Below are 14,901 nucleotides of genomic sequence, written 5' to 3' on the forward strand. Positions count from 1 at the left end.
ACAACCACACAATACTGGGAATCATGGCCTAGCCAAGTTCACACACATTTTTGTTGGGACACAATTCAATCCATAACTGTTATCAACATAAATAAGTCTAAAACATTAAACTACTTATAGAGTAAAACCTGCAAAAACTGGGACCTGTGTAAGGCAGAAACTTCTCAGAGAAGGAAAACTCGAATATTTTCCACTAGTAGAAAGCAATAGAAAAGTGGTAAGACTGCATTCTGTCAAAGGCGGAAAACTTGCAAGACCCAGAAAAACAAGGCAGTCCCATTGAGCTTCGGCTCTTAAAAGTTTCACCGTATACATATATGCATATATACACACATATATAATTAAAATACACAGAAATAACAGCATATAAATTCATGAGGGGGTAAATTTAGTTAAAGTGTTCCTAGGTTCTCACACTGGTCAGGTAGAGGGTAAAAGTACTAACTGATGGGAGATTTTGAGAAGTCAGGGATGTATTCTGTAATCTTTGTTGTTGTTAGTTGCCATCAAGTCAACTCCAACTCATGGTGACCTGATGTATAACAGAACGAAATATTGCCCAGTCCTGCACCATCTTCATGATATTTGGTATTTTTGAGTCCATTGTTGTGACTATTGTGTCAATCCATCTCAGGAGGGTTTCCCCCGTTTTTCTGGATTGTCTACTTTACCACGAGCCCTGGTGGTGTAATGATTAAGAGCTTGACTGCTAACCAAAAGGTCGGCAGTTCAAATCCACCAGCTGCTCCTTGGAAACCCTACGGGGGCAGTTCTACTCTGTGCTACAGGGTCGCTATGAGTTGGAATCAACTCAATGGCAACTTTTGTTGTTGTTGTTGTTCTACTTTACCAAGGAGTCCCTGAGTGGTACAAATGGTTAAGTGCTCGACTACTAGCCCAAAGGTTGGCAGCTCGAACTCACCCAAAGGCGCTTTGAAAGACAGGCCTGGTGATTTACTACTGAAATGTCACAGCCTTGAAAACCCTGTGGAGCAGTTCTACTGTGCACACATGGGCTTGCTATGAGTCAGAATTGACTCAATGGCACTTAACAACAACACAATAAAATATATAAGGCAAAAAAAGGAGAAATAGACAAATCTATGATCATAGTAGGAGAGTTAAACATATTTCTTTCAGTAACTGATAGGATAAGCAAACAAAAAAATAAGGCTGTAGATTTGAACAACCATTATAATAAATTGACTTAATAGACATAGAGAGCACTGCACCCAACAATTGTACAGTTGAATATACATTCTTCTGAAGAACATATAGAATATTTACAAAAGTGGACCATTAGCTGGGTCTTAAAGCAAGTCTCAACAAATTTCAAAGAACAGAAATCATATAAAATAATTTTATAATCCCTATGTATATGGGAATTAAAAAACATACCACTAAATAACCCATGAAACAAAGAAGAAATCACAATGGAAATTAGAAAACATTTTTAACTGAGTATATGAAAATAAAGCCAAAACCAAACCAGTTGCTGTCGAGTTGACTCTGACTCATGGTGACCTTATGTGTGTCAGAGAGGAACTGTGCTCCATAGGGTTTTCTTTTTTTTTCTTTTATTGTTGTACTTTAAGTGAAAGTTTACATTTCAAGTTAGTCTCTCATACAAAAATTTATACATACCTTGTTATGTGACCCTAGTTGCTCTCCCTATACTGTGACGGCATACTCCTCCTTTCTACCCCAGATTTCCCATGTTCATTCAACCAGCTCCTGACCCTCTCTGCCTTCTCATCTCATCTCTGGACAGGAGCTGCCCATTTAGTTTCATGTATCTACTTGAGCTAAGAAGCACACTCTTCATGAGTATCATTTTATGTCCCACAGTTCAGTCTAATCTTTGTCTGAAGAGTTGGACTCAGGAATTATTTTAGTTCTGGGTTGACAGAGATGCCAGGGGCCATGCCTTCTGGGGTTCCTCCAGTCTCAGTCAGACCATTAAGTCTTGTCTTTTTACTAGAATTTGAGTCCTGCACCCCACTGTTTTCCTGTTCCATCAGGGACTGTCTGATGTGTTCCCTGTCAGGGTGGTCATTGGTGGTAGACAGGCACCATCTAGTTCTTCCATAGCATTTTCAGTGATTGATTTTTTGGAAGTAGATCACCAGGGTTTTCTTCCAAAGCTTCTCTGGGTGGACTCAAACCTCCAACCTTTCGATTAGTAGCACAGCATGTGAACCATTTGCACCACCCAGGGACTCATTGTAATGAAAATATCAAGTATTAAAACGTGTGGGGCTAAAGACTTATACAATGAAAATTATAAAACACTGCTGAAAGAGATTAAAGAATACTTAAACAAATGGAAAGACGTTCCATGTTCATGGATTGGAAGACTTAATATTGTTAAGATGGCAATACTACCTGTCATAGATTGAATTGTGTTCCCCCAAAATATGTATCAATTTGGCTAGGCCATGATTCCCAGTATTGTGTGGTTGTCCACCATTTTGTGATCTGATGTGATCTATGTGTTGTAAAACCTCTATGATGTTAATGAGGCAAGATTAGAGGCAGTTATGTTAATGAGGCAGGACTCAATCTACAGGATTAGGTTGTATTTTGAGTCAATCTCTTTCAACATATAAAAGAGAGAATTGAGCAGAGAGCAGAGGGATCTCATGTCATGAATAAAGAAGAGCCAGGAGCAGAGTGTGTCCTTTGGACCTTGGGTCCTTGTGCTTAGAAGCTCCTAGACCAGGGGAAGAGTGATGACAAGGACCTTCCCCCAGAACCAATACAGAAAGAAAGCCTTCCCCTGGAGCTGGCATACTGAATTCAGACTTCTAGCCTCCTAAACTGTGAGAGAATAAATGTCTGTTTGTTAAAGACATCTACTTGTGGTATTTCTGTTATAGCAGCACTAGATAACTAAGATACTACTCAAAGTGATCCATAGATTCAACACAATCCCGACCTAAATTCCAAGAGCCTTCTTTACAGAAATGGAAAAACCAATCCTCAACTTTATATGGAATGGCAAGAGGCCCTGAAGAGCTAAAGCAATGTTGAAAGAGAAGAACAAAGTAGGAGGACTCACACTTCCTGATTTTAAAGCATATTGTACAGCTACCGTAATCAAAGCAGCCTGGAACTGCTATAATAATAGACACATAGACCAATGGAATAGAACTGAGAGCCTAGAAATAAATCCAGACATCTATAGTCAACTGATTTTTGACAAGGGTGATAAGTCCACTTGATGGGGAAAGAAGGGTCTCTTCAATAAGTGGTGTTGGGAAAATTGGATTTCCACATGCAGAAAACTAAACAGGATACATGCCTTACACCATACACAAAAACAAATTCAAAATAGATTAATACCTATGTAAAAATGGTGTGAGGGTGGCATCTGACCTCTTCTAACTTCACAAAGGGGAAGGAGAATCAAGATCAACAGCCCAAGGCTGATTCCTATGAGATGAAGTTCAGACATGCCTCCTCTCTCTGCCATCTTTACCAATTTTGATGCTAACTGTCCCTCCCACGGCATTCTCTACTTCTCTGCTGGGTTCTAGATTCATTGCAATGACCACACAGAATTCACAGACCATAGTCACATTTACCGGGTTTATTAGGGAAGTAACAGGTTACAGTTTAGGTTTAGGAACACTCAGGATACAGGTCTTCCATCAGGACAGCCTCTTCTCAGCTGTGCCCACAGGCAAGCCTCTCTCTGGCCCCTTGGCCTCTGCCCTGCTTGAGCAAGTGTTACAAAGCTCTTTTAGCCCTGCCGATGAGTGCCCTGAGGCACCCCACTCCGCCAGTAAGCCTCAGCCGGAAAGCGCTCAGCTCTATCTTCGTGGGCCAGCAAACCTAGCTCCACCAAGTGCTCAGGGGCACCCTACTCTACCAGCAAGCCTCCTGCCCGAAGGCCTCAGCTTTCTCGCTCCATGGGCCAGGAAGCCCACTGTGCCATCTCTTGCCAGTTTCTCCTGCTGACTCTCCTGCCACCATTTCTCTGCCACCACTTCTTGCCATCTTCAGTGTTACAACACTCTCTCTCTCTTTCGGTCTCCTAGTTCCAGAAGCTTCTCAGCACAGAGATCCTGGGTCCAAAAGATGTGCTCCACTCCTGGCTCTTCTTTCTTGGTGGTGGTGAGATCCTCTCCTCCCACCTCTGGGACAGCTCATTTTAAGCCTAGCAGGGTGGCAAAACTGATCAATTCCCTCATTAGGGTTCCCTAGACCTTACTTGCATGGTCTCACCCCCACATGGGTACCATGAACTTTGTTTGTATTATTAGCAAGCTATCAAATCCCCTCAGTGGGCCGCAATTACCTTATTTGTATACTCCCACCCAATCACTTGGATGGGAGTTAACAACACCATGGCAAGAAAGGCCATATAAAAGCAATCCATTGCACCACAACCTAAATGTGAAAACTAAAACCATAAAATTCTTAGAAGAAAATGCAGGGGCAAAACTGTTGAACCTAGCATTTAACAATGGGTTATCTAATATAATAACAAAAGCACAAAAGAAAAATGCAAAATGAATAAATGGAACCTCACAAAAATTAAAAACTTACATTAATCAAAAGACTTTACCAAAAAAGTGAAAAGACAAGCTACTGACTGGGAGAATATCTTCAGAAACCATACATCTGATAAGAATCTAATAACCAAAACATATATAAAATTTTGACAACTTAACAACAAAAAGACAAATAGCCCAATCATAAAGTGGGCAAAGGACGTGAATAGACATTTCACCAAAGAAGACATTCAAATGGCCACCAAACACATGAAAAGATGCTCAGTCAGTGTCATTAGCCATCAGAGAGATGCAACTCAAAACCACAGTGAGATACCATTTTACTTCCACTAGGATGGCTAAGATTAAAAAATAAATAAATGTTGGCCAAGGATGTGAGGAGATTAGAATCCTTGCTCTTTGCTGGTGGGAATGCAAAATGGTACAGCTGTTGTGGAAAACAATGTGATGGTTCCTTGAAAAACTAAAAATAGAACTACCATAAAACCCAGCAATTCCACTGCTAGGAATATATCCAAGGGACTTGAAAGCAGCAACATGAAAAGTCTTTGTACACCGATATTCATTGCAGCATTATTCACAATAGCCAAAAGGTGGAAACAACCTAAATGCCCATCAATGGATGAACGGATAAACAAAATGTGGTACATGCATACAATGGAATACTACTCCACCAGTAAGAGAAATGAAGTCTTGATACATGCTACAACATGGATGGAGCTTGAAGACATTATGCTGAGTGAAATAAGTCAATCACAAAAGGACAAACATTGTATGACCTCACTTATATAAAAAGACAAGAATAGGCAAATGTATAGAGACCAAAGTTTATTAGTGGTTACCAGGAGCAGGAGGAAGTGGTAGGGGGTTATTGCTTATGGATCACTGATTTCAGTTTATGTTGATGGTAAATTCACATTGATTAAGGGTAAGAGTTGCACAGCCGATTGATGAAATTGCTGTCAATAAGTTGTACATCCGTAAAAAGTTGTACCTGGCACTGAATTGTACCTGTAAAAAGCTGAACTGGCAAAAATTGTGTGATAGATACATTGACAACAATAACAAAAAAGAGCAGTTGCTGAGGCTGCTTATGTACAACCAAACACCTCCTGGGATTTGGTTTCTTTGTTGGAGGTTTAGGGTAATGGTTTCACGGGACATCCCAGTTAACTGGCCCCATATCATGTTTATCGCTTCTATTCTATCTCCTAGTTTGTTGTGTAGTGCGTAGGGTCTTATAAGCTAGCAAGTGGCCATCCAAGGTACAATTGGTCTCCATTTGCCTGGATCAACAGAGTAAGAAAAAGAGTCAGGAATAGGAGGAAGAAATGGGATGTGTGGCTAATTGCCTCCATGAACAACTGCCTCCTTTGCCATGAGACCAGAAGAACTGGATGGTGTCCAGCTACCATTACTGAACATTTTGATCAAAGATTCTATAGAAGAATCCTGATCAAAAGGGAGAAAATGCAGACCAGAATTTCTGCTTCTCATGGAATCTAGATTTTCTAGAGCCATGGAGGCTGGATGAACCCCTGAAACTATTGCCCTGAGATAATCTTTAAACCTTAAACCAAAAATATCCCCTGAAGTCTTCTTAAAACCAAACAATAGTTTATCTCAACTAGTAAAGAATGTCTACCTTGAGCATTGTGCTCTTTTAAGATCTATGTGGGATCAAAATGACAACAGTATCTTGAAAGATTAGATAGGAAACTTAGGGGGCAGTGAGTTTATGTTAATGGGGGAGGAATAATTCAGAAAATGAGGGTGAGAATGATTGCTCAACTTGAAGAATGTAATCAATGTCACTAAATTGACATGCAGAAATTGTTGAATTGGTGTGTGTTCTGCTGTGTATATTCTCAACAATAACAACAAAAAATAAACTATTTTAAAAAATGATTGCAGCCAAGAAAATCCTATGGAGCAGTTCTACTCTGTAACACATGAGGTCACCATGAGTCAGAATCAACTCGATGGCAACCAACAACAACAATCTATAGATGGAGTCCCTGGGTGTCACAAACTAGGTTAAGTGCTAGACTGCTGACTGAGGGGCTGGTGGTTCGAACCCACCCAGAGGCTTCTCAAAGGAAAGGCCTGGCAATCTACGTCTAAAAGGTCTCAGTCATTGAAAACCCTAGGAAACACACAGTTCTACTCTGACAGATATGGGCATATCATACAGCGGAATTGACTTGAGGGCAACTGTTTGGTTTTTGGTTTTAATGTTACGGAAGTGGATCACCGGGCCTTCCATGGCGTCTCTGGGTGTCTTTCGGTTAGTAGTTGGGTGGAAGCCATTTGCACCACCCAGGGACCTATAAATCTATGTAAAACCAGATTTTCTTCATATATTTCAACCAAAGCATCATATCATAACAGACTGAATGCAGAAGCAGATATGAGAGTTCAGATGTCTTCTATTAAGCCAGACATTAAAGAGATGGTCAAAAAATAAATAAATAAATCGCACAGGTTTCATTACAGCATAATAAAATTTGTGTTAGACAAGATTTAAAAAAAAAAAACCGTATGTGTGGGGCTATCAGTAATGGTGGGGAGGAAGTGGAGGAAAGGCAATGAGTCCCTGGTTCACCGAGAAGTGGAGAACCCCCACATAACCACTGGCTTTCACAGGGAAGCGGGACAATCACAGAAGCCTCCCCTAACTATGGAGGTAGTCTTGCAGGTCTCAGCTTGTGGATGAGTGCAAGGGGGCCAAGGGAAATGTGGCTGGTGCTGAAGAGTTTCTGGTCCTGAGAACTCTCAAACTAATACTCCAGTACTGTCATCCGGGTCAGAACCCTGCACTAGGTATATGCTGCTGGGAAAAGAAGTCAAACTGAGCAGGACAAGGCAACAAGGCAGAGAGAAGACTTAGATAAAAAGTTGTGGAAGGAGCAGAGAAGGCAAATGTCACAAGTACAGGACAAGTACAGGAAAATTCATCTTGCTTAAACAAGAACAGTAAAAATATTTCAGTCAAAACCCATACAGAGTTATAATAAGAAAAAAACATACGGAACAGAATAAAGTCTCAGTGATCATGAAGGCATGTCTGAAAGACATGCCCACAAAGCAGATGAAAACTGCACCTTAATATTTCAAAACACGCTAAAAGAAATTGTCATGTTTTGTTATCTATATATTTACCACAATAAAAAAGAATAACAGTGATGAATTATAACATTTAATTTAAAAACAATCCATGAATCGATAGTGATTCTCAGGAATGGCAAGGTTGGAGGAGTCTTTACAGAAGAATACCAGGGGGTGAACGTGGAAGAAACGATAGATTTAGAAAATCACCTTTTTGCAAACACAATTTTATTTCTTCAGAGAAGGATCAAAATAGATGCTAAAAAAAAAAAGGAAATTCACGTGTACCCACCCACATATTAGTAATTTAATGGGGGAAAATTGTCTTTACCTGAAAGACACAACCAACTTAGCCATCACCAGTGATGGGACAGCCTGATGTTTTTTCCCCTTACATGATGCAACAGGAAGGGCACAACACCACCTATTTTATATTCTTGACAGATATGTTTCACCTGAATCTTATAATGAAACAATCAGACAAATCAATATTGTGAAGGAAGGCTGTGATACAACTTGCCTGGCTTCTTAAGAAATGTCTATGTCATAAAAGATCAAATGATTTTAAAAAAGCAGGAGATTATTCTAGAAGAAAGAATAAAGAATTTTGACAATCACTGATTGGATGCTAAATCTAAACAAACAAATAGAATATTGGATCAATTGGGAAAATTTGAATTGGACTACATATTAAATATTATTGTAACAAGGTTAAATTTCTTGTGTGTAATAATGATATTAAGGTTATGTAGGAGAAAAATCTTACTCTTAGTAGATATATACTCAAGGATTTAGGGATAAAAGGAGCCATGGTGGTGTAACGGTTAAGCCCTCGGCTGCTAACCAAAAGGCCAGCTATCTGAACCTACCAGCCACTCCGTGGGAGAAAGATGCAGCAGTCTGCTTCTGTACATATTACGCATTGCCATGTGGGGAATCAAGGGTGGAAAGGAGTGTGCTGTCACAGTATGGGGAGATCAATTAGGGTCACATAACAATGTACGTATAAATTTTTGTATGGGGAAAAAAAAAAAGTAAAAAGAATTGCACAATTAATTCCCACTATCAAATTAAACTAGTAAACGGCCTAGATTTAAAAAAAAAAAAAAAAAAAAGAGATTACCCACTGCAATCAAGTTGATTCCGATTCAAAGCAACACTGTACAACAGAGTAGAACTGCCCTATAGGGTTCCCAAGGCTGTAGTCTTTACAGAAGCAGACTGTCACATCTTCTCCTGCGGAGCGCCAGGTGGTTTCAAACTGCTGACCTTTCAGTTAGCAGCCAAGGGTTTAACCACTACGCCACCAAGGCTCCTTATCACAAAAGAAGAGAGTTTAAAAAGTAATGGGCCTATGTATCTATCTCATAATTTATGTTTCTCAAAATGTATACATAAAATATAATAGTAACTTAAACTCAAAAGAAGTAGAAGAGAAAGAATCAGGACAAAATTAGAAGCAAATGAAAAGAGGAAATAAATATACAATAAAAACATTAACAAAGCCAAAAGTTGATTCTTAAAAAAAAATAATAAAATTGATAAAACATCTAGAAAGACGGATCAAGAACAAACAGAGAAAAAACGAATTACCAATATCAGAAATAAAAACAGGGACTCATTACAGACCCTGTAGACATTAAAAATAAGAGGATGTTATGAACAACTATATGCCAATAAATTTGACAATTTGCATAAAATAGACTAATTCCTTGGGAAGAATTTACCAAGACACAAGAAGAAATAGAAACTGATCATTTTATTTATTTATATTGTGCTTTAGGTGAACTTTTACAGAGCAACTTAGTTTCTCATTAAACAATTTATATACATATTGTTTTGTGATACTGGTTGCCAACCCTGAGACCCGTCAACACTCTCCCCTTCTTGACTTTGGGTTCCCCATTTCCATTTGTCCAGCTTTCCTGTCCCCTCCTGCCTTCTTGTCCTTGCCCCTGGGCTGGTGGACCCATTTAGTCTTGTATACATAGTTGAACTACACGTGTTATTGTTTGTTTTATAGGCCCGTCTAATCTTTGCTGAAGGGTGAGCCTCAGGGGCAACTTCAGTACTGAGTTAAAAGGATGTCCGGGGGCCATACTCTTGGCGTTTCTCCAGTCTCTGTCAAACCAGTAAGTCTGGTCTTTTTTATGTGTGTGAGTTTGAATTTTGTTCTACATTTTTCTCCAGCTCTGTCTGGGACCGTTTATTGTGATCCCTGTCAGAGCAGTCAGTGGTGGTAGCCAGGCACCATCTAGTTGTGCCGGACTCAGTCTGGTGGAGGCTGTGGTACTTGTCATCCATTAGTCCTTTGGACTAATCTTTCCCTTGTGTCTGTGGTTTTCTTCATTCTCCCTCGTTCCAGATGGGGTGGGACCAGTAGATGTATATTGGATGGCTGCTCACAAGCTTTTAAGACCACAGACGCTGCTCACCAAAGGAGTATGTAGAAAATTTTCTTTTTAAACTATGTTATGCCAATTGAGCTACATGTCTCCTGAGACAATGGTCGTCAGCCCTTAGTCCAGTAACTCGGTCCCTTAGGAAGTTTGGATGTGTCTATGAATCTTCTATGACTTTGCCTTGGTCCAGTTGTACTGACTTCCCCAGTATTGTGTACTGACTTAACCTTTCACCAAAGTTACCACTTATCTATTGTCTAGTTAATGTTTTTCCCTCCCCACCCCAACCCCCCATCATAATCATCAAAGATTCTTTCCATGTGTAAATCTTTTCATGAGTTTTTATAATAGTGGTCTCATACAGTATTTGTCCTTTTGTGATTGACTTATTTCACTCAGCATAATGCCCTCCAGATTCATCCATGTTGTGAGATGTTTTGTAGGTTCATCATTGTTCTTCATCGTTGCATAGTATTCCACTGTGCATATGTACCATAGTTTATCTATTTATCTGTTGATGGGCACTTAGGTTGTTTCCATCTTTTCGCTATTATGAATAATGCTGCAATGAACATGAGTGTGCATATGTCTATTCATGTGATGGCTCTTATTTCTCTAGGATATATTCCTAGGAGTGGGATAGCTGGATCATATGGTATTTCTATTTCTAGCTTTTTAAGGAAGCGCCATATCGTTTGCCAAAATGGTTGTACCATTTTGCATTCTCACCAGCAGTGCATAAGAGTTCCCATCTCCCCGCAGCCTCTCCAACATTTGTTATTTTCTGTTTTCTCTGATTCATGCCAGTAGTGTCGGGGTGAGATGGTATCTCATTGTGGTTTTGATTTGCATTTCTCTAATGGCTAGTGATCATGAGCATTTCCTCATGTGTCTGTTAGCCATCCAAATGTCTTATTTGGTGAAGTGTCTGTTCATTTCCTTTGCCCATTTCTTAACTGGATTATTTGTCTTTTTGTTGTAGAGGTCTTGGATTTTCCTATAGATTTTAGAGATTAGACCTTTGTTGGGTATGTCACAGTCAAAATTTTTTTCCCAGTCTGTAGATTCTCTTTTTACTTTTTTGAAGAAGTCCTTTGATGAGCATAGGTGTTTAATTTTTACAAGATCTTAGTTATCTAGCTTATCTTCTGGTGTTTGTGTATTGTTATGAGTTTTATCCTATTTATGCCATATATTAGGGCCACTACCATTGACCCTATTTTTTCTTCCATTATTTTTAGTTTTTGGTTTTATATTTAGGTCTTTAACCCATTTTGAGTTAATTTTTGTGTATGATATAAAGTATGGGTCCTGTTTCATTTTTTTACAATGGACATCCAGTTTTGCCAGCACCATTTGTTAAAAAGATTGTCTTTTCCCCATTTAATGGGCTTTGGGCCTTTGTCAAAGATCAGGTGACTGTAAGTGGATGGATTTATATCTGGGTTCTTGATTCTGTTCCATTGGTCAATGTGTCTGTCATTGTACCAGTACCAGGCTGTTTTGACTACCATAGCTGTATAGTAGTTTCTGAGGTCGGGTAGTGCAAGGTCTCCTACTTCGTTCTCTTCTTCAATAGTGCTTTACTTATCTGGGCCCTCTTTCCTTTCCATTTAAAGTTAATGATTCATTTTTCCATCCAGTTAAAGAATGCTGCTGGTATTTGGATCAGGATTGCATTGTAATTGTATATTGCTTTGGGGAGAATTGACATTTTCACAATGTTGAGTCTACCTATCCATGAGCATGGTATGTTTTTCCATTTATGTAGGTCTCTTTTGGTTTCTTGCAATAGTGTTTTGTAGTTTTCTTTGTACAGGTCTTTTACCTCCCTGGTTAGATGTATTCCTAAGTATTTTATTTTTTTAGGAACTTTTATAAATGGTATTGTTTTCCTGATTGAAACCTGATCAATTTATATCAATTAAAGAGATAGAATCCATCATTTAAAAGCCTTCACACACACATAACTCAGGCTCAGAAGGCTTAACCAGTAAACTCTTCTAAACATTTAAAGGATGAAGTATATCGATCTTAAAAATAAGTAAATAAATAAAAGCTCTTTTTATGAGGCCAGTAAAACCTTGATACCAAAGCCTGACAAGGATATTACAAGAAAGGAAATATTATTCATGAGCATAAGTATAAAAATCTTAAACAAAATATTAGCAAATCACATCTAGTGATATACACAAGTGATATTAAGTCACCAACAAGTGGGGTTTGTTCCAGAATGCAGGGTGGTAAAACATTCACTGCATTTTTTAAAAGAGAAATTATTTGATTGTCTCAATCATGCAGAAAATGCATTTAATATACAAGTTGATAGAAAAATGGACAAAAGATTTCAATACAGAAGATTTGAATAGAAACTCACAGAGAGGACATCCAGATGGCCAATGATCAGTTCTCAGCCCCAAACATTAGGTATGGTATTTGTCTATTGTCTGTCTTCCCAAACAAGAAGTCAGAATTTTTGTGCATCTTGGTGATGGCTGTGTCCCTAGAACAGTGGTACATAGTAGGTGGCTCCATTCATAGTCGATTAGGACAAAAGTGTTATGCAAACCAAACACACACTTACATGTGCCACAGACCCATCAATGTCTGCAGAGTTCTTGCTCCCCAGCTGCATGACGCCAGGCAAGTGGCTCTCCCTCCCTGAGCCTGGGTTTCCTCTGCTGTGCAAAGATGCCATGCAGAATAATCACACCTGTCTAATGTGCCTCTCCCCATGGGGCTGCTGTCACTACCACTCTCACGCACGTGTGCTCACACGTGCACACACTTGCGCACAATCCCAGTGCACAGGCTGTTTTGGCCTGAGCTCCAGAGGGGAGGAAACTCAGGTATTTCCTGGCAAGCTGGCGTGGGAGCACAGGGTCACAGACCCAGGTGGGGCTAGGAGGGGAAAAAAGGGGTGGGACCAAGAGCCACGGCCCTGGGGGAAGGGGACTGGGGCCACACCCTATCCCCTCTGAGCATTCCCCAGAGTGAGGTCAGAGCATTCACTCTGACCCTGGACACTAGCCCTAGGTCCTGAGAGGCTGACCCCACGCCCAGACCAAGCTAAGATGAAGGTAATGCTTCTGAGTGGCTGCTGTGATGAGGGAGCCCTTCATGCTCACAGCCACCCCGTGAGGGAAATGCCCACATGAGCCCATTTCACAGATGAGGAAACTGAGGCTAAGGTGGCACAGCCACTTGTCCAGAGTCCCTGTCCCCACCCCCACTCTGACTGTGTCCTGGGGGGGCCTGGAGCAGCTGATGAGACCTAACTCTCAGGGCCCAGCTGTCGCTCCCATGCCAGCCCAGAGCCCAGTCCCCTAGAGGGTGACCCCTCCACTAGTCTCCTCCACCACACATAGTTGGCCTTTATGGGCCAAGCCTGGGGCCTGGGCAGGCAGTTCTGTCCAGGGCAGCTGGTGGGGGGCTCTGGAAAGACCTCACCCCCTCCCTCAGCCCTGGAGAGTTCCCACCCCTACAGGGGCTGCAGCTGGGGAGCAGGGGTGGGAATGATGGTCTGGGAGTCTGCAGGCTTGAATGCCACCCCCAGCTTATCCCCCACTTGGTGACACCAGGCAGCCCCTCTGTGAAGGCCCTAACTTCTTCATGAGCCAAGTGGCACAAGGACTCCATGGAGGATGGGAGGAGGGCGGCATCTCTGAGAGGCCACAGCAGGCAGATGGCACAAAGCCCCCGCACCAAAGCTCATGCTGTCTCCTTCACAGTCAGGCCCTCACTCGGAGCCTCAGAACACCTAGTTTGCACCCAAACCTAGTTTGCACAGAAGCATCACACTGGGGTGACAGACTGGAGGGAAGGGACCTGCCACCATGAGCCTGTTGTACATCTACTGGGCATGGTGAGCAGGAATTCTCACCCAGGGCCCAGCTACAGCAGACACCCCGGTGCTGATGGGGTGGAAGGAGATAGGGTGTGGGAGGGCAATGGGTAAGGAGGCTGGGCTGCCCCCAGAAGACCCTGTTGCAGAGCAGCCACTGGGAGTGCAGAGACTCCGCAGGAGGGACTTGGCGGTGAGGATGCTGCACCAGCCCCTTCCGCCTTCCTGAGGCAGGGGTTGTGTGACCCCCTGTTCCACATCAGCAGCTGGGGCCAGCCCCAGGCTCCCTCCCACTCCTAGCTTCTTCAAACAAGAACAGGAAGCAGAGAATGTTGTTTGACAAGAAAACACTGGGGGGAAGCCACATCTGCCCTCTTCTCTCTTCACAGAGAGAGAGTAGTTGGGGGAGACCCCTGGCCTCACATGGGCTCCACATCTTTGCCCAACAGTCCTCCAGAGCAGGGAAGGGGCTCTCCTGGAGTAGGGGCTCCCTCCGCTCCCCCTGGGCTCGCTGGTTTTATGTCTGTCTCTGGGCCTCCCACTAAAAAGCAAGCCCCCCCAGTGCCACCTCAGTGACTGTCAAGGGGAGGGGACAGGACAGGAGGCCCTGGGAAGGCCCAGAGAGCCAGGCAAGGGAGGGTAGGGGCCCAGATGCTGGCATGAGCAGCTGGGGCAGGGACTGATGGACAGATGAAAATGGGAAGGAATGAACGAACAAATGCACAAATGAAGGAGAAAGCCTGCAGGGTGGGGATGTCAGGAGCAGGGCACAGAGCCCTGGCCACAGTCCCCCTACTTAGGCACTGTTCCTCTCAGTGACAAAGCACTTTGGATTCCTACAGTGACCTTCGAGGCAAATATTCCAGGAAGCAGACTCGGCTACAGTGGTGGGGGGCAGGGGAGAGGCAGCAAGGCCTCCCTAGGGCTGGGCTTCCTGGAAGAGGGGTGAGAAACGCCAGCTGCAGTCCCCTCAAACATCACAGAGTTGCTCCGCCTGCTGCTGGCCAAGGGCCCAGCGCCAGCGCCA

At 42.2% G+C, this 14,901-nt stretch overlaps 1 protein-coding gene across 2 annotated transcripts in view; it reads right to left on the reverse strand.

The window, feature by feature from the left end:
• The window catches only part of GGT5 (gamma-glutamyltransferase 5), a 31,363-nt gene that overhangs the window by 15,841 nt on the left and 621 nt on the right, over positions 1-14,901 (reverse strand). The window lies entirely within an intron of this gene.

The sequence above is a fragment of the Trichechus manatus genome, unplaced genomic scaffold (genome assembly GCF_000243295.1).
Source record: "Trichechus manatus latirostris isolate Lorelei unplaced genomic scaffold, TriManLat1.0 scaffold00157, whole genome shotgun sequence".
Taxonomy (NCBI): Eukaryota; Metazoa; Chordata; class Mammalia; order Sirenia; family Trichechidae; genus Trichechus; species Trichechus manatus.